Genomic DNA, 20,105 nt, shown 5'->3' on the forward strand with positions numbered 1-20,105 from the left:
AGCCCTTTCCTAGCTATGAGACCTCCTCCACAAAGGAATGGACGTTCAGTGAAGTAGTGAGCTCTCTAGTCCCGGAGGTAAGCAAGTCGCTGGGTGGCATCTAGGACCTTGTGGATGCCCCAGCAGCCTGGCTGGGCTTACCCTGAGGGGCTAAAGGGAGTGGTTGGGCCCTTTGGCCCCGTGGTTCGTGAAGCCTGTAGTGTTCCTCTTGGGGAAGGGGCCACTGATGTTTCCCAGCCATGGAAGTGCCTGGTAGACCTCACAGATGCTTTGATGGTCCAAACAGGTGCCTCTCAATGCCACATCCTTGGGCTCCAGGCTGAGAATGCAGGGGAGGGGATTTCTTGCCCCCCGTCCAGGCCTCAGATCCCCCTGGCTTTCCTGTTCCAGCCCAGCAGCTCACCAGACCCAGCGTCACCAACATAGGGTGGCTCTTAAGACCTTGCCTGCCACCTACCCACAGCATTCCTGCCTCCGCCCTCCTCCAGATGCTGTGCTTTGCTGGCACAGGGCCCACTGTCCATGCTCCCTCTACCCACCCCCTTCCCAAGGGGCCTGAGCTCTCTCAGCACCCTTTGAGCTACCCCTGGTTCCCTCGGCGTGAGCCTTGCCCAGCCACTCTTTCCTGGCCTGGGGGTACGGGTTTGCCCAGCTGTGGCTGCCACCTCCAGGGCCCCATGGATGGGCAGGAGGATCCATCCGCCCAGAAGGCTGCATCTCCCTCCTCAGGGCCACACAAGGACGTTGGCGCACGGCAGACCGGGGCCTCTCCGGCTGGGGCCCTGGGCCCCCAGCTCAGCGTCCCCTGCTCCCCTGGCCCCCACCCCTGCCCAGCTGCCGGGGGCCCTAATCCAAGCCTGTGGGAAGAGGCCCTGGGTGGAGGCGGACGTGATAAGGAAGCCTGGATGCTGCAGATGTGGCTCTGGGCTCCTGCCTCAGGCGGATTTGACGAACTTGCTGAACTGCAATTCTCCATGGCTTAGGGGAGCTGGGCTCAGGCCAGCACATGCATTATTCTCAGCAGCTGTGGGCTGTGGCGAGCCAAGGGGCGGAGGCCTGGCCAGGCAGAGGCTCCGAGGCCAGCCAGGCCTCCTAACCCTCCACCCTAGGACCCAGCGAGTTTGGGGGGGTGCCATTCCCAGAGGTGCCGAAAGGGGCTCACAGACGCCAGTACCATGAAGGCCCAACTAACAAAGTATTTCCAACCAGAAAATATATTTCCCAGGATTCTGTAGACCAGAGTGGGGTGAAAGACAGCTTTGTGCTAGAGGCATGCAGCCAGTGAGTGGGTACTGGAAGTTGGACCCCGCTGTCTCCACTGGGGGCTGCACCCGCCGTGCTCTGGGCTGGGCCGCTTACAGGCATTTCCTCCAGGCTAGGCATGACCTTGACATTGCCTGAAGTTTCCGGTTCTCGGGGAAGGAAGGGGCCTCTCAAATGGCCAGGCCAGGCAGGAGCACGGGCTTGGGCTTCTTTGTCAGGAGGTGGGAGCTGTGCCGCTGTGCTCCCCGGGGCACCCAGCACCAGCAGCATGCCCGGTGGAAGGAGTATGGGCTTCACAACTTCCAAGGCCTCCAGGGCAGGTCCCAGGTGGACACCACAGCTGTCAGCCTGGGTTGCCCCCTGGCGTGAGGCTCGCAGGTTCTGTGGATGTCATCAGACTGGCAGAGTTAGTGCTCCTCAAGAAATGGAGGCTGTCACCTCACCCGGTGGGGCGGCAAGAGCTTCAGGAAGCCACCATGTGGATAAGGGTGGGCGCAGAGCAGGCTTGAGGAGGGAGGCTGGGCCGGGTCTTCACCCCAGAGTCTGTTTTGACACCGGAGCCTCGAACAGAATTCTGTACTCTAGACAATAAATTTCCACACACATAAGCAGAGAGCAGCGTTTCTGCTTCCGGCTGCCTCGTCTCCTAGAATAGCTGTCTTTATTTTATTTATTTATTTTCTTTATTTATTTTTTTTAGGGGAGTTTTGCTCTTGTTGCCCAGGCTGGAGTGCAATGGCGCGATCTCGGCTCACCTCAACCTCCACCTCCTGGGTTCAAGCGATTCTCCTGCCTCAGCCTCCCGAGTAGCTGGGATTACAGGCGCCTGCCACCACGCCCAGCTAATTTTGTATTTTTAGTAGAGATAGGGTTTCTCCATGTTAGTCAGGCTGGTCTCGAACTCCCGACCTCAGGTGATCCTCCCGCCTCAGCCTCCAAAGTGCTGGGATTACAGGCCACCGCGCCCAGCCAAATAGCTGTCTTTTAATTACACGGAAAGGTCACCAGAAAAAAAGGGAAGAAAAAAAGCCAGAGTCACTAGAAACTCATCTCCATGCCTAGAACCTCACAACAAAGTAGCTGAGAGGCCAGGCAGGTCCAGGCGGGCGCTCCAGCCAGGCAGGAACTTGAGGGGGAGGGGTGTGGGGGCCACAGTCACGGTCCCTCCACCCGCAGGGTGGGTCGATAGATTGTGGAGACTGTGAGCACCTTCCTTCCATATGGCTGAGCACCCAGGCCCTGGGCTTGGCACTGGGAACAGCAAGCCAGCAGCTCCAGCACCCTGTAAAGTCCAGGGGAGGGGGGCACATTTGAACCCATTAATCACACAAATTTTGCATCGCAGTGTGAGATGCAGATGAGCGCTGCAGGCCTGGAGTAGGGGAGTGTCTCCGTCAGAGAAACCATGGAAGGCTTCCCAGAGGAAGCAGCGCTGGAGCTTTGAGGAAAAGTGGGTAGTAACCAGGGAGCCTCTTCAGAGTCCAAGTAACTCTTCAGAATGACCCAGGCGCAAAAGACTACACCCAAAGAAAAGCTGGCTGCGTTCCCAGCCAGCTGAACTGCGGGCTGCCTGCCTCCTCCTCATCTGCGCTCCTGCCTCCCCACCTTTGTTTAGGCCATTCCCCCACCCAGAATGCCTTTCCAGGACAGAGTTTCACCAACCTTAGTTCTGACTTTCTAAGTCACAGAGAACCACAGCTGGAAGAACCACAGAGAGGCCTCCTCCAGGGACACCACCTGAGCCTCAGCACTTTGTAGCTGCTTCTTCATCTCAGGCCAGTGTGAGCCGGGGTGAGGGCTCCAGCCCCCTTGGAGCGCCCAGCATCAACCCCGTGTGCCAGACAAGCTCCGGAAGTGTGTTGGAAGGCAGGGTCGATATTGCCGGCTTTGGGGAGATGAGTCGATAACGATCGAAAGTGAGCAAAATATTCTCCTTTCTCTCCCTGTAATGGGAATTTGAAAATCAGATTTACTGGTCAAAGTAACAAAATGTGCATTCTCAGTTCAGCCCCACCCCTGGGACTAGTCACTTACTTAAAAATACATATTAAAAATACAGTGAATCATCTCCACTACGTAAAAACAGCAATGCAAAGCAAATGTGCATGCACGTACCCATGGGGCAAAACGCATAACAAAAACCCCCACCCTGGTCATCGGCCTGCAGCACGGTCTTGTGGGGTCTCAATTTCCTTCTTTGTGTTCCTATATTTCCCATCTATTTCTCAGTGAACTGATTCCTTTTAAGGTAAAGAGAAAAGATAACATTTTAAAATAAAAGAATAAGGTATCAATATTATTAATTGCAGTTTTAAGAAGTGCCCCCCGCCCATTTTTCCATCCCCACTTTGAAAGTGACAGAGTCTCAGGTGGCCCTGTTTCCAGGCAGACGTTTCTGCACATGGCCATGCACACGCAGGCAGGACGTTTGGTCTCCTGCTCTGTTCACTTAACATTAAAGATAAGCATCCCTCTCTCCCCACCAAGACTTCATAATTACGGTGGTTAGGGGATGCAGCATCTTCCTCCCAGCAGCCTGGATTCTCGCTTTAAATTCGGTGGGGAGAGTGGCAGCCTGTAGAGCTATTAGTGGGGAGTGATTGATGGTTCACTTGGAGCAAGGCTAGCTCAGCTGCACACCCCCGGGGGAGCATGTTGGCCTTATTAATCCTGTGTACCTGTCTGGCCTGGGAAACGACTGTGTCGTGTGCCCCCAGAAAAAGCCCTGAGCTAGCCTTCTGGCTGCCAGTGCAGCCCCCCAAACCCAGTGGGGAGCTTCTCAGAGCCCAGCCAGGGTCCCAGCCAGAGGACCGCAGGTTGCTTGCTGTCACACTCATTTTGCTCCCTGGCATTCGAAGTCCTCTCAGGGTTGATCTGTTGCATGTCTCAAGCTGGGTCCCTTGTTTCCGCAGCGGGCACTGTGGAGTGTCCTTACTGCATCCCCTCATGTCAGGACCCTCCAGAAGTCCCTGTACACACACAGCCGTGGTCAGTATCTGTCTGCTTAACCTCTCATCCATTCCTCCACCCCTTCCCCTACTAACCAAATGGCAGGCTGTGCCTTATGCAAGAGCCCTCCAGGCCCCAGACCAGACCTCCCCAAAGGGGAGAATTCAGGAGGAAAATGGGCAGGCAGGCAAGAGTTTCCTCTTCTTTCCCCTAAATCTTACTCCTCCTCCCATTTTTTTTTCCATCTCAGAAAATGGCACCAGCACTCAGGCAGTGGCCCCGCTGGGTCACCCTCCTGTAACAGCCCCCAGGCCAGCCTCACGGTCAGGCCAGCATGAGGCTGCCCCACCGCCACTTCTCAGCAATTCCTAACCCCCCATTCCTTCTCCGCTGGGACGGGACCAGCAGCCTCCCAGCTCCCCTGCCTGCCTATGGCAACTTGGCTCTAATCCCCCCCTCTCTGCACTACTCAGAAGCACAGTAAAATGTCAATCTGAACACACTTAAAAATAAATAACACTGCCCTTAGGACAAACTCCAAGCCCCTTACTACATCTGCATGCCCACCCTCTGGCCCCTTTCCCCCCCGGTCTCCATTGCGGAGATGGACTCCCTCGTGCCTCCTGCTCAGAAGGAAGGAAAGTGAGTAGAAATAAACGCGGGGCTGGAGATGGCTTGACTGGCTTGTAAGAACCCGTTGTTAAATTTTCAAGAGATCTATCTTGTGAGCTGTTTTTTAAACATTTGGCAGCTTGAACCAGCCATGGTGGGAGTATTTACACCAGGGAAATTGGCAAACACCACAAACCCGGGCTTTAGTTCAGCACTAACTCAACTCCCAGTTCTTCCCTCACTAGCCCCAAATTCAGCGAGGAATTGTGGACTCACAGAATTGGAAAGGGTCTTGAATCAGCCCTTCTCATGAGAATCCCATTTCACTCATTCATGCACACCATTCAGTCATTCAACAAACACCATCTGACCATCTCCCCAAGTCAGGCTCTGTGCCAGGCCCTGGGCTGGCCTCAAGTGCTCACACTCCAAAGCACACGCCGCTCATGTATATGACAATGTGGTAAAGTGCTTTAACCAAGGGATGGCCGAGGTTGGGGTGGGGGCCTGGAGGAGGTTATTTCCTGAGGACATAAAGGAGACCCCGCACTGTTTTTAACATGACTCAAGTGATTTAAACTTTCAGAATTTGTTCAGATTCCTTCTGTGGGCCAGCACATGAGCTTATAAATTAGGAATGATATTGGAGGCAAGTTACAGCAAACTCAATCGATGTCGGCTTAAACACACGAGGCTTTTTTTTTTTTTTTTTTTCTCACTTAGCGAGAAACCTGGAGGTGGACAGTTGCTGGTGTTGGTTCCACAGCTTCACAAAGCCCTGGGGACCCTGGGCTTGCTCTTCTCCCTCCCATCTCTCGCTGCCTGCCAGTGTCGGCCACCGGATATTAGTGGGCTCCCACCCCTGTATCCGCGGCTCGAGGGCGGGTCGAGGGCAGTCAGGGCAGCAGGAGCCCTCTGTCTCCTGTTACCAGGGGCTTTGGCTGGCGCTTTCACTGTCTGCTGGGTGCCCCTGGAGAGAAGCTGAGCTGCTTCTTCCTCTGAGTCCCTGAGCCCAGCCCCCAACCCCCGGCCAGGTACAGAGCAGCATGTTTGCTTGAGCTAAGCAAACAACGTGACGCTATTGTCAGAGGCCTGGCAGGGCAGCCGGCTCGTGGCCGCGTCTCCGCCTGAGGAGTGAGATAATGCTGCCGTCCTCATCTGTAATCAGCTACCTAATGAGCTACATCGTCTGGCTGTCCAAGCTGCTACCTAGCAGCTGGCTGGGAGCCTGCGGAAGCCCCATTAACCTTTTCAGTTCCGGCAAACAGCACATTTACCAAAAGATGAGGGATCTCGGGTCCAGATGGGCCAGCCCAGGACCAAGGCAGGAGCCTGAGAATCCATCACCCTGAGAGCCAGGACAGCGCCATCCCCAAGTCTCACGAGCTTGCCTGGAGAAAGGGGCTGATGAGAGTAGACACCTAGAGTATCCAGCAGGTCTTAGTTGTCAACATCAGGATCCCCTCTCATGAATTTCATCAGAATGGGGCTGGTCGGGGGTGCCTGAAGCCTTGTGAGATCTCCAGGAAACCAAGCTTGACTCTGCCTATGTGGGAACAAAATGGGCTGAGAGAAACACACAAGCACGTGCCGTGCAGGTGCCCAGACGCAGACCCAGAGACAAGGATTTCAGCAAGGGCACGTGGTTTATTTGGGAGGTGATTGCAGGACTGCAGGGAACGGGGAACAAGGCAGGGAGGAAGGGGCCAGCCCGGGGACCTTCATCAAGCTGTAACTGCTTCCACAATGGCGCTCCGTCCCAGGGCCTCTAGACCTCGGGAGGAGAGAGCTTGGAGCATCCTCCTAAATGCTCACTGCTGGCTGAGGGCTGTTCCCAAGAGGACAGGATCTAATTCTCTGGCACTTTGACCTGCTCTGTGCACAAGAGCGCCTCGGGGAGGCATCGTGTTTGATGCTGATGGGATGTCAGACCAGAGGGCAGGGAGGGGAAAGAGCGATGGCACAGGCAGGGCCCCCAGTTGCTCTAGGGAGCCCCTCTGCTGCTGTCTGCTCTGCTCAGCACCTGGGATGCCAGGATGAGACTCTCTGCCTCCCATGCTCACTGGAGGGTGGTCTTCTGACATGGCCTTTCTCTCCCTGCTCGGTCTCACTCAGAAGCTTCTGCAGGGGCACCCAGGCCCATGCAGGACCTTGGCCACAGGACCTCTGGGGAGCATTGCTTTAGCTTTCTGAGCTCTGTGGCACAAGAGGGCAGGAGGTGCTTGGAGTGGTCTCGAGTGAGGGGGCCTGTGGTATCTACTGCACCCACCTCAGGGCCTTTGCACGCACTGTTCTCTCTACTTGAATGCTTTTCCCAGTCTTTATGTATCCGAGTTTCTCCTCGTCTTTCAGGTTCTGCTTGGATTTCAGCTTCTCAGAGAGGCTGTCACGGCCCTCTCTCTCATTCGACCTCTCTCTGTTACCATCTAGCACATCATCTGATTGCATTTTCTCCAGAATGATCTTGCTTGTTTCCATGTTTATTCTCCATCTCCTCTTCTACACAGAAAGGTCTAGGAGAGTCACATCCTTCCTCCCTTGTTCAACGAGGTGTGCCCAGTACCTATGCCCATGCTCGGCACACAGTGGGGCCTCAGGAAGTATTTGCTGGTGAGTTACTGATGAACCCATCTCTGGGGTTGCTGTGGATTTCTCATGGCAGTGTGCACAAAGGGCCTAACAAAATGCCCAGCGCCTAGTAGATGCTCAATAAAATGCCAGCTCGGAAAAGGGTGAGATTAGCATCATTTTCTTGTCCAGCCTCTCCATTTTCTGAATAAGGTGACTGTAGCCCAGAGAGGGTCGGGAACTTGAAGAAGGTCACACAGCACATCCCTGCAGAAGAGGAATCAAGAACCCTGGTGTATTCCATGACAGCCCCCTCCATTTCTACTTTACCTGTGGTAGCTCAGGCCCCTGGAGAGTTCAGCTTCCAGGTTTTGAAATAATAGAGGGAAAAGTTATAGCTCTCCTATTCCTCAAGAAAAATTAATTCCACTGCCAGGCATGTGTCCCCCACGCTTCAGAATCTGGGGATCCAATCACGGCCCTGCCTTTGCCGCCGCCATGCTTCAATGTTTCAGAGGCAGATTCTCAGGTAAAATATTGCCATCCCAGTGGCCCTGGGCACAGCAGCGCCCCAAGTAATCTCCCTCAACACAATACAAATGGGATACAATGTCACCCATCCCGGTTTTAAACCAGAAGGTTGGAAAAACAAAATGCAGAGGTAGGAAGCGGTTCTGATTACAAGGAGCTGAAAGTAATTGCCTTCCAGCAGAAAGCCGGGTGCACCTCCGCCGACGTCGGGGGGCCGCCTGCCCACCCCCCATCCATCATCCCATCGTGCGGACTTTGAATATTAAGTAAAGTTTTATTTATGGTTCTTCTTGCGGGCTTATGACTCTCAAGCGAGGCAGGGATAATAACAAACCCTCTCACACAAAAGTTAGGCTATAAAAAAATAATTAAGGAGAATTTTCCCCGCAGTACAGGCAGCTGAGAAGCTTAGTCCTTCTGCAAACAGACTCTGCCATGGCCTTCATAATGAAAGCAAATTGCTTCTGCGCTGGAAGTGGCAGGCGCGTGAGGAGTGGGAACTCAAGCCAGCTTCTCCCCTTCTAGCTGCCCCTATGGAGATGGGCCCTGGGGGAGGTCACATCGCCGGCATCGCTGAAAAGAGGCCCACCCTTGGTCCACGCCCAGAAGAGCGAGCCCTAAGAATGCCAGGAAGCAGCAGAGGTTTGTTTTGTTTTGTTTTGTTTTGTTTTGTTTTGTTTTGTTTGCAGAAAGTGAAAGATGCACTTGTAGCAGGTGGCAATAGAATGACAGGCTGTTTGTCAGGGAATGTCAGCCTGTTCAACTGGCCCCAATTTATCAGGTGGGGAAACTGAGTCTGGGTGGATAAGAGGGATCAGGTTGATTCTAAATAGCCCAAGAGCAAGTTCGGGATGCCAGGCATGGGGTGGGCCCCCTGGAGAGGCAAATTTTGGCCAGAGACCAAAGGCTGGTGTTTTATCACTGCCAAGGTGGCCAAAGGTTTGCCACCATCCCTGGAAGAGCCACATTCTGGGTTCCAGGTGGGTGGCCCTTACCACCACGACCATCACCACTTCCGGGACTCTGCTCTGTGCCAGGAACCACACTGAGTGTTTTGCCCACGTTATTATGACCCATTCTCACAATAACCCTGTAGGCTCTTCACTGTCCCCATGCTGCAGATGGGGAAACTGAGGCTTCAGGGTTGCTCCGCATGTGCAGAGAGGCAAACTTCTTGTTCTCTGAGCAAGGAGTAGTGGCTTAGACAGGCAGCCAGGGGCCGTTTCTCTAAGTGGAGACACATTGCTGAACAGAAGCCTGGTGCGTTTTTGCCCCACTTTTCCCCTTTTCTTGTCTTAATCTTCTGTCATCAGCCAGGAGCCCCGTGTGGACGTTCACTTTAGCAACTTCATTTACTAAATGGTATGGAGCACATATTTCTGTGTTTGGAGCACATGAATTCAAGCAATAAATATTTACCAATGGACAGCTCTGTGCATGGCAGGAGGGACGCTGCGGGAACAAGATAGACACAGCACACCCTGAGAACAGACTGGGGGCGGGCATGGCACAGTGTCCCCGTCAGGCAGACAGCGTGTGCGAAGATCCTGAGGTGGAAGGAGTATTTTCCCCCAATTGTTCTTCTGTCACTGTATGTCAGCCAGCATTGAACATTTGTTTCTGCAAGAGTGTCTGTGTGTGTGTGTTGGAGCGGGACGGGGGTGGGGCAGTTTGCATGTTCACATATTCAACTGATACTAGTATCAGCACTGTGCTCAGTCGGAGGACGCAGGAGTAAGAGCTAAGTGCTCTCAGCCCTCTGGAATCATAGCTCTTATTAGGCTTAAAAGTGCTCAAGGAACCTCCTAAGAAGAGCCCCAGCTCCCAGAGTTCCAGGGCTGTGGGCCGTGCCTTCCTCCTCACCTCAACATGCAGCTTCCTCGTCTGGAATGCTCTCCTTGCTGATTGTCAAAATCTTCTTCACTCCTGGGAACCCAATGCCAGGGTCACCTCCTCTGGGAAGCCTTCCCTCAGTCCCCCTGGCTGGAGCTGTGCCAAGGCAAGGAGGAGTGCGTCAGAGGGCCCCAGGCTCACCCTCCTGTGTGAAGGCCCCAACGCCAGCCCAGAAGCAGCACCTGGCAGGCCTCCATTAACTGTTTCGAGGGATGGGCCCCATGTGGGAATGAAGACCCCAGGAAGACACAGCCCCCCAGTGACCTCCTGCTAGAAGGACACGCCTTCATGTCAGAGTATGCAGCCAGCCTGAACCTCCTTAGAGGAAGTCATTAAAACAGACAGGGGCACAGAGGCCTCAGCCCAGCCTGTGCAGCCAGTTCACCAGACTGAATTGCCAGGAACCGGGTGCCGAGGAGATGCCTGCACAGAAGGACAAGTAAGCTGAGGCTGGCGGTCCCATGATCAGTAACGAAGCAAAGCACCGGTCACAGCCAGACCCCCAATCAAAGCCCCCTCCTCATGGCGCCACTCCGTCCCCCTGAGGCAGAGAGGCAGGTGGGCAAGAACCCAAACCTAGGAACCCCAGACACAGGGGAACTTGGGGGATGGGACATCCTGAGACCCAGCCCAGATGAATGGAACAGACCACAGAGAACTGGGCATCATTTTTGTCCAGCTCAGCTCTGCTGGGCCCAGCCTGTGCTGTGCCAGGGGAAGGCCTCATCATGCCTGGGTGCAGGGCAGGGTTTCCAAGGCGTTCCAGCCCAGGGAAGGCTGCCTCCACGGCTGTGCACCAGGAACTCTGCCTGCCTCCCCGACATGTGCTGACTGGACTATGCCCCCAGTGGCTCTGGACACAGCCCATTCCTCTCAGGGCATAGCCTGGGCCTGTGTGCACATGGGGGAACTTGTGAGTGTGTGTGCAGGTGTGTGTGAGGGTAGATGATGTGAGTACATGTGCACGTGTGTGCAGGTATGAGGCTGCTGGATGGTCCGTAGCTTACAGATCAGCTATAGCAGGGTCTCTTGAAGAGCCAGCAGTTGACCCCTCTCCCTTCCTCAGCCTGAGTCCAGAAGCTTCCTTCATGCCCCACCCCTCACCGCTGCCCCCATCCATCTTGGTCTGCCTCCTCTTTGTCCTCTGTGCGCACCTCCCCCTGCACTAGACGGGGCTCTCAGCACTCCTTGCCTCTCAGACTCCATCCAGGAGGCCAGAGACCACTGCCCCTTCTCATGCCTCCAACCCCAGCCAGCCGCTGAGTTAGCATTGGGGCGAGCCACCAGGCCAGGCCCACTGTGCATGCTTGGTGTCCCAGGTGTGGTCACAACTGGCCGGGTGGTCAGGGCAGGCTGCATGGACTACAGGAAGATCTGGCCACGGCTGCTCTGGGTCCTGAGGCCAAGCGGCCCCCTCCGTGAGAGCCCAGCTGCCTGGCACTGCCACAGGGACCGTTTTTTCGAGATGAGACCAGGCATCAGCGTTTAAGGGACAAGAGAGGGCTAATACCCATGTCCACCCAGCCAGGGAACATTTGATCCACTGGCGAGAAGCGAGGGGCCGCTTCCGGCCTCCCGGGCGCCGCTGCTCTCCATCTGTGTGCGTGGCTAATGAATGCTCCTCAGGAGGCCTGGAGAATTCGCTTCCCGGGGCCCAGTTGCCTCCTGGAACGTGAGTGGGTGACCGAGGACATTTCGGGCAAGGTGCCCGGCCACCCCTTCTTAATAACCGTATGGACATCCATGTCCTGCCCAGACCCTCTGCTGCCCAGGGAGACTCCCGGCTCTGCCTGTGGGCCAGGCTCCTGCCTTGCCCTCTCCAGCCTCGGTCTCCCTCCTACGCTGAAAGGCTGAGTCTGGTGATTTCAAACCTTCTTGCTATAAAGCATAGTTCTCCAAACATGCTCTCATACACGTGCCCCAAATGCACAAAACAGATCAAAATGGCCCAGGAGGGCTGGGGCCACATAGGCAACGAGGGCGATGCAGGGCCCAGGGTGGATGCTGAGGCCAGCATCCCTGCACTCAGCCTTGGTGGGTCACTGCATCTCTCTGAGCCTCAGTTTCCTCATCTGAGAAATGGGGATGATGTCATCCTCCTGGAAGAGGTGAAGTTCAGTGTCTTGCAGGCCGGGCTTTGTCCGTTGCCTCCCCAAGCTCACATTCCTCATCTGTGAAATGAAGAGACTCAAACCCCACTCGCCTCCCAGAAGGCCATGTACTATTCAGACCCGTGATGGTGGCTACAGTCACACGGGTGGCTGGAAAGAGGGGACCAAGAGCCTGGGAGAGGTAGGGCCAGGGGAGTGAAGGCTGAGGGCTGGGGGACTACCACGGGTGCTCCGCTGAGGCATCAGCTCTCTGCAGCCCCTCTCCAAGATGCCTGAGGTAGGCTTGGGAGGCATGAGGGCGACCTCAGCACTTTTCACCAGCCCCATCCACCTCACAACCCCCTGGACGCCTGGAGATGCAGGCCAAGACTGTCTGAGCTACGGGCATCGTCTGTACTTATCCCCCTGAATTCTTCCCTGTGTCTCATGAGAAAGAGAGGCACAGTCTCACATCTCCAAAGCCAGAATGATGAGGGGGTCCACTCTGACCCTGAGTTCTTTTTCTTCTTTGTCAATAACATAAGGAGGGCACCAGCCTGTCTGATCCTAGAATCTATCACTCTGCAATGCCTGCCTGGATGGCTGCTGACCTTCACCCAGAAAGCCAAGGCTGTTGAGATAACAGTACCAACTCAAAGAGGAAAGAAAGCACGGGATCACTGTAGCAAGGGGCCAGGCAGCATTCTATTCCTTGGTTGGGGATCCGTGGGGGAGGCGTCCCTGGGCACAGCACATTCCTTCCCTGTGCAATGGAAATCCCTGCCCCCAGGTGAACACAGTGGGAAGCGCTGGAGAGTGGAGAGCAGGGACTCGGCCAGGCTGGCTCTGACCCACTCAGTCCTCCCTCACCTGCTCTGTCTGTCTGGATCCCACTGAGTGCTCAAGTCACTAAAGCACTACCGTTTACAGTCATTTGCTAAATGGATGGTCCACACCTGGGCAGTTTGTCCCACACCCTGAGGCAGGGTTGATCCTGCTGTTCCTGAATGAGAACTTCCAAGGCTGGGCTGGGGGAATAGAATTTTCTAAAGTTTTCCAGGTGATTTTTCCACAGTCAATGAGAAGACCTGGATGAGGGTCCATGAGTCTACACGCCACCAAAAGCCCCCGGGAAAGCACAAGGGGGAAAGCCCAGGTGTTAGGTTCAGAAGGCGCTGGGGAAGCCTGGCCGCCCCGAGAATGTCCTCTCTGAGAGATTTCAGGTGAGTCACCTCTCTGGGACTTCAAGAGCCAGCCCAGTAGCACCCTCCTCTGGGATGGAACCATTGGTCCTTCTCCCACCTTCCCTCCGTCTTTGCCCAGACACTGCCACCAAGGGACTCAGCACAGTGAGTGTTGCTTTCCATGGAGTGTGAGCCACTGACTGCCACCACCACCAGCTCATGCCTCTTCTGTGCCAGATGAGTCAACTGCCTTAAGTAATTCTCACAGCAACCACCTGCCATTCTGCCCACTTTCCTGGTCAGTAAACAGTGCCTCACACAGAGCTGCAACCTGGCTGAGCTGCAGCTCAGCTCCACAGACTCGGAAGCAAGTCAGCTTTTGATCACGGAACCTCCTGGAAGGCAGAGTCCCCGGACTTCGCCCTCCCACCCTCCCTCTCTTCCTCTTGCAAACAGTTGTTCAAGGTCTGCTGTGTGCCAGGCATTGTCCCGGATGCCAGGGCTGTGAAGACACATCAGAATGGCCTGCCAGGGGAAACAGATGCTGGGGCAAATGCTCCCAGGACAGGGTGGCAGGAGCTGGAACCAAAGGGAATTCATTTAGACTACAGGGTCACAAGGAGGAAAAGGATGTCTCTTTGGGGGTGGGGTATGCAGAGACGCCACAGAAAAGGCAGAAAGTCTTTGTTTTCCTGGGGCCCCCAGCACACAGCAGGAGTGGCTAAAAGCCTAGAGGACACGGCAGAGCTTCCAGCCTGTTTCTTGCTCATCTCAGTCGTTGAAACTCCTCAATTTCACGATTGTACCAGCCCGCATCTGTTTATGCGCTCATTGGAATCCGCGCTGACAATATATTTGTTTAATTTCCAGCAAGAAGGGGAAGATTTGTCAGGGTCAGGGATACGTCTTGCATAAAACATTCTGATTAAACTCTGTTGGCCAGAGAATTACTTTCCCGTCATACTTAGAGAAATCTAGTTGTTTCCTAATTGGAGTCGCTGCCTCGCCAGCGCGTTCACCATTTACAGTTCACTCTCTGCCAGATGTTGCTTGATGTAAATTCCTCCCCAGAAGGGGGCCCCAGGTGTCTCGGGAGAGGTGCTAACTGGCACAGGCCACGGGAGGCCTCTGCGTGCTGAGCTGGAGGAGAGCCAGTGTCCTAACGGGAGGCCGGGAAGAGAATGTCCTTGTCTACACTGGCCGAGGGGGGGTGGTTATTAAAAAACATGGGACCAGGGCCAGGTGTGATGGCTCATGCCTGTAACCCTAGCACTTTGGGAGGCCGAGGCTGGTGGATCACAAGGTCAGGAGTTCCAGACCAGCCTGGCCAGTATGGTGAAACCCCGTCTCTACTAAAAACACAAAAAAGTTAGCTGGGCGTAGTGGCACACGCCTGTAATCCCAGCTACTCAGGAGGCTGAGGCAGGAGAATCGCTTGAACCCTGGAGGTGGAGGTTGCAGTGAGCCGAGATCAAGCCACTGCACTCCAGCCTGGGTGACAGAGCAAGACTCCGTCTCAAAAAAACAAAAACAGAAAAACCATGGGACCAGCAGAGTGTCTCAGCATCATCAGCTGTCTGACAGGTGAGAGCCCACTTGGAGCCCAGTGGTGCAGCCAGAGATGGGGAGGGCTATTGTGCTAGCCTGCTGAGGGCTGAGTCGGTCCTTGGCCTTGACAGAAGGGGCTGGCAGAGGGGCACTGCAGGAAGCCAGCAAGCAGGAGGCCTCACTCAGCCTTGGGTGGGGCAGAGAGATCGCCAAGCAGGCGCAGTAAGGAGCTGTCTGCCTCCCGAGAGGGTTTTGGGTAAGGATAGACTTTGACCGTGTCTTAAGGGGGAGTGGGGGGGGAAGCAGGAGGAAGGATGGGGAGCCACCACTTACTCTACAGCTATGGTGTGCCAATTCTTCATATATTTAGCAGTCCTGCTAAGTAGTGGTTATTACGCCTATTTTTCAGATGTGGAAGCTGAGGCTCACAGAAGTATAGTGGCTCATGTGGAGTCACAGCCAGAAAACAGAGGCACAGGGATGTGAACACAGGACCCAGGATCAGTATACCTGGAGCCTGGCCCACTGCACACAATAAAAACCACAGGAGGGCAGAGGAGGGGGAGGTCACCACGACCCTTGGTGCGCTCCCACCCACAGGAATACAGAGGTCTCTTTTCACTGTGCAGGCATGGCTCATCATCAGTCAGTATACAGGAGACACGGACCCTCCCACAGTCCCCCTTCCATGTTCACAGCAGACATTGCTAATCAATCACAGCATGCCTCCAAGCACCAACACCAACAATCAGGGTTGGTAGACTGGACGGACCAATTCGCCATCCTGGGCTAGTTCTTTGATTTTAGTGGCTGAACTGCTCAATACAGTAGCCACGAGCCACATATCGTTACAGGGTGCCTAAAATGGAACTCACATCTAAAGTGCATTTAAGTACAAACGGCATGTTGGATTTTGAGACATAGTCTAACAAAAAAAGTAAAGTATCTAATAAATGTCGTGTTGATTACATGCCAAGATGATACTATTTTGGATACACCGAGTTAAAGAAAATATAACACTAATTTCACTTTTCTTGTGTACTTTTTAGAAATGTGGCTTACGTTCGGTTTCCGTTGGACAGCGCTGGTCTCGAGTTCAAGCTGTGCCAACAGCGCCCCTGGTGGCCGAAGTGGGTAAATTCATCTCACCAAGGGCTTGTTTTTCTACTGGAGACCCAGCGCAGGTTACTCCACGGTTCTGCACCTGTTTCCTCATCTGTGAAATGGGGACGATAACAGTTCCTATCTCATAGATTGCAATTGAGGAATAGATGAGTTAAAATATGGAAAGTATGTGAAGCAGCACCTGGCACCGTAATAAACGCTGAGCGACTGTTGGCTATGTTTTTATTATAGCATCTTGTCGACTGGGAGGTAGATCGCAGGCCCTTTTCTCTCCTGAGCCTCCCGATCTTGGCCCCACTCCAGAGCAGCCTCCACTCCCCAGGAGAGATAGGAGCTGACGTCCAGCAGGAAGAGCACAGCTTCCTGCCATGTACACCGGAAGAGGCCCCACCAGGCCAAAGCCATGAAGCCATCACTGGAGCCACTTCCTGTGTCTCACTAATAAGCTTCCCCGTCACCCCTCACTGGGGTTCTGGTTCCCACCTGAGCTCCTGAACCCTGAGCCCAGTTCAGATCTCTGGAGTCCTCAAAGCCCCCGACACTCTTGCTGTTCCCTGACTCTCCCCATAGCATGGTTGCTGACACTGATCCTTCCAGGAAGCTGCTTAACTCAGTCCCATTTCTCAACAAGCTCTGAGAATCATTAAAAATAATAATAGCTGTGCCTTTGCAGATATAATGCAAGAATGGCTAGTTGTGGCATTTCTGCAAAGCTTAAAAAACACAGAAAAATTATTTTAAAAAAAGGAGGGGGAAAGGCTTTGGTAATTCCACCACCAAGAGTCAGCCACTAGTTACTATCTTCCTAGCTCCCTTGCTAGAGCAGTGCTGTCCAATAAAAATGTAAAGTGAGGCCGGGTGCAGTGGCTCACACCTGTAATCCCAGCACTTTGGGAGGCCGAGGTGGGAAGATCACCGGAGGTCAGGAGTTCGAGACCAGCCTGGCCAACATGGCAAAACCCCATCTCCACTAAAAATACAAAAATTAGCCGGGTGTGGTGGCATGTGCCTGCAATCCCAGCAACTCAGGAGGCTGAGGCAGAAGAATCGCTTGAACCTTGGAGGCGGAGGTTGCAGTGAGCCGAGATCACACCACTGCACTCCATCCAGCCTGGGCAAAAAAACAAAGTAAAGTGAGCCACATAAGTAATTTCACAATTTCTAGCAACATGTTTTGAAAAGTAAATTTCACCTGGCTCTTAACCAGGTGAAATTAATTTTAACAATATATTTTATTTAACCCAATGTATTCAAAATATTGTCATCTCAATGTGTAATCGATATAGAAATATTCGTGAGATCATTTACATTCTCCTTTTGTACTAAGTCTCTGAAGTCCCGTACGCTGCTTGCACTCACAGCCCCTTTCAATTGGGTCAAACTGCATTTCAAGTGTTCAGTACCCATGTGGCTCATGGCTACTATATCAGACAGTGCAGGTTTAGGGTGCTTTTTAAAGCAAATGGGCAAGTGTTGAGTGTGACAATGCTGGACTGTCAAGGCCTGTAGAGTTTGGGACCCTGCTGGTCCACACTTGCCCCTGAGCCTTGCAATAATGAAATCCTTTCCTTCCTCAGGGCCAGCTGCTCCATGCACGCCATATAGAATCCATACACTCTTTCCCAAGAGCTCTATGCGTTATTAGGTGGGGAATCGTTGGATGTCAGCAAAAGAAAGGGCAAGATAGCTCCATGGTGCCCTGGGTCGACGATGGAGAAGCATGCCTCTGAGAACCTTCCAAGGTAAAGAAACAGGGAGTCCCCAGTACCCCTCAATTATCCTCATTCACATTGCTACTGCCCCGTTTTCCACATTTCAGTTTCCTCAGATTTCGTACTCCAGGCAGAAGCTCCAAGACGCCTAGTACTTCAGGTTTGACATCCTGCCAGCTTGGGCTCCAAGCAATGGGCTCCCCGTACATTGCGAACTGCGTGTCTCCCAAGATGAAAGACTGTAAAAAAAAAAGATAAAAATAGTTCCCGGGAAAGAGACTGCTTCAGCTGGCCCAGTTTGTAGAGTCCCTGTTTCATCTCTGATGTGAATAATTCATCTCTTCTAAAGTGCTGCTGTTAAGTTAGGAGCATCATTATTGCATTTTTTTTGATGAGGCACTTTTTAAAAAATCATAAACACCCAGCACATTAAGAGGAGAGCCTGAAGTACGTCATTTAGAGCCATTTGCTCAGGCAGAAAGCAGCGCTCGTGATCCGTGCCGTCAGCTTGTTCCCTAAGCTGACATATCAAAGCTGCCTTTGGTTTCCTCCTTTGCTTAGACTAGGGAGTATGACCTTGTTTCTTTTGAAGAGTTTGCAGAAGTGGACCTGGAGAAGGAAACAGTCCGGCCTGGAAAGCAGGCGGCCGGAGAGCTGGCCCTCGCTCTCTTTGGGCCTCTTCTCAATTACCTTGTGAAGACAAGCACAAGTAAACAACTCTGGAGTGAGGCCAGCACAGTATATGTTCTTGAAGAAGCCGAAGGGCATCTGGCGAGGCTCTGGGGATGTGAATAATAATATGAGTGATAGTGACTCATGCCACCATTAATTGATCACTTACTACATGCCAGGCTGCCCACACTAAGAGCTCTAGATGCATTATCTCATTTCATCCTTGCAACGCTATGAAGAGGGACACTCCTATTATACCCATTTCACAGATGCGGGCACTGAGGCACGGAGGGCAGGGGTGAGTCATTTGCAGGGCTGTCTGCTCCTGTCCTTCTCCACCTCTCTCAGTGGGGAGGGACACTCCCCTCCAACTGCTGATAGTCCCTGGAATCCCAGCTGAGCCCAGAGCAGGTCTGCAAAGAGGTCACTGAGCTCCGTGACAGCAGGGTCAAGGTCACCCTGAAACCAGCCATCTCCCACAGAGCCAGGCTGCTCTCCCCTTGCACACAGGCTGCCTGGGCTCAAGTTCCACCAGCAGACTTGGAGCAGGAGGGCTGCAGGCTGCCCTTTGTACGCACATGGGTCTCCAAACCAGCCTTTTTACAAAATGTATTTTAGCTGTGGGATCCTTTATTCCCGTGAATTCTTATCCAGAAGCCCAAAATGTAGAATAGATTTTCAGGGAGTTTTCCTGGTTGAAGGGAGGCATGGGGGACACAAAGACCCCTAGAACAGCCCCCTCAGCACCCTGGACCTGGGTGAACCAGTGCTCTGAGTGACTTCTTCGTTTGACCAGATGGGTCAACTGAGTCCCAGGGAGGGCAGCCACAGGGCTAACATTTACTGCGCACTCGCCACGAGCCTCACTGTGCGGAAGCTCTCTCACGGTGTTACGTTCTCTCCGGTTACCCCGAAGCCTCAGGCTCCCCTCGTTCACCAAGCCCAGGTTTCTGGGAGTGAAACTGGTCCCGCTGCCTGCTCCACACCTTGTACATCTTTGTCTCAGGTCTCAAGGGACAGGATTGAGGTGGCCCTGTCCCTTCTGTCCCCTCCATCCCCAATGACAACTGATGGGTTCCAGGTTTTCTGTTTCCCTTTAGCAGGAAAATGGAGCCCAGAGATTTGGTCTGGCTTCCCACGTGAAAAGGCCGCCCTGCTGCTTGGCCGGTGTTGGCGTGGGCTGACCAGGTGCCTCCTGGCCTCTGGGGCCTCCTTTCTGGCACAGTAGAGCCGGGGTGGAGGGCGGCCCCACGGGGACAAGGCTTGGCAGAGCCAGAGGTGAAGTGGCCCGCATAGCAGCTATCCACAGCTGGGCCCAGGCCTGCCCCAGTGGTAGACACAGGGGCCCAGCTCAGGCCCCATAAAGAGGGAACTAGAAACGATTTTCCTCACCTCGCACAAATCCCACCCCAAATTGCCACCCACCAGCTTAGAGGGAGCGGAGGCCTGAGCTTATCTTCTCATGTGGAGCTCGGGGATAGTGCTAGGGCCCGAAGGCCCCGGAATCCCTGTCTGGGCCTCTGAGCCCTGTCTTCAGAAGGCGGCGAGCCACCCTTCCGGCCCTGGGCCTGCTGATATGGGACCCAGTGTCTGTTTGTCCAAGTTCAAGGATTATGAAATGTGGGTTATTGCCCTGCTCTGCTGATATTGGCTCTGTGGGGCCTCCATCCCAACCCCCCTGATCGCAGAAGCCCCAAGCTTTCTGGAGATGTTTGGCCTCGTTTTATTCTCCCAAGAAGCCCCCGCAGTGGGCAGAGCAAGACTTTTAGCCCCATCTCCCTAGCGGGAGAACTGAGGAGTCGCGGCAGTGCCCTGGCCCCAGCTAGCAGAAGTCTGGCAAGCTCCAGGGATTTCAAATCCTCTTGGGAATTCTCACAGGAGCCAGCCCGCTTTGTGCCAAGTGACTCCCACCCAGACCCATCAAACTTCGCTCCCCATGGGTTTGGGGTTGGCTTCAA

The 20,105-nt window shown here is 54.0% G+C and overlaps 1 long non-coding RNA gene across 2 annotated transcripts; it reads right to left on the bottom strand.

The window, feature by feature from the left end:
- Positions 1-1,227: 1,227 nt before the first annotated feature.
- Positions 1,228-16,166, bottom strand: LOC129488867 (uncharacterized). 2 transcript variants are annotated; one of them, XR_010122276.1, is made up of 6 exons: positions 15,945-16,166; positions 15,701-15,854; positions 9,787-9,912; positions 3,412-3,503; positions 2,926-3,206; positions 1,228-1,844 (listed from the first exon to the last, which is right to left on the bottom strand). It is a non-coding gene; the product is annotated as an uncharacterized lncRNA (long non-coding RNA). The 2 variants fall into 2 exon arrangements; XR_008659728.2 differs by lacking the exon at positions 3,412-3,503.
- Between the last annotated feature and the right edge of the window lie 3,939 nt (positions 16,167-20,105).

Source organism: Symphalangus syndactylus, chromosome 8 (assembly GCF_028878055.3).
Source record: "Symphalangus syndactylus isolate Jambi chromosome 8, NHGRI_mSymSyn1-v2.1_pri, whole genome shotgun sequence".
In the NCBI taxonomy this organism is placed as follows: domain Eukaryota; kingdom Metazoa; phylum Chordata; class Mammalia; order Primates; family Hylobatidae; genus Symphalangus; species Symphalangus syndactylus.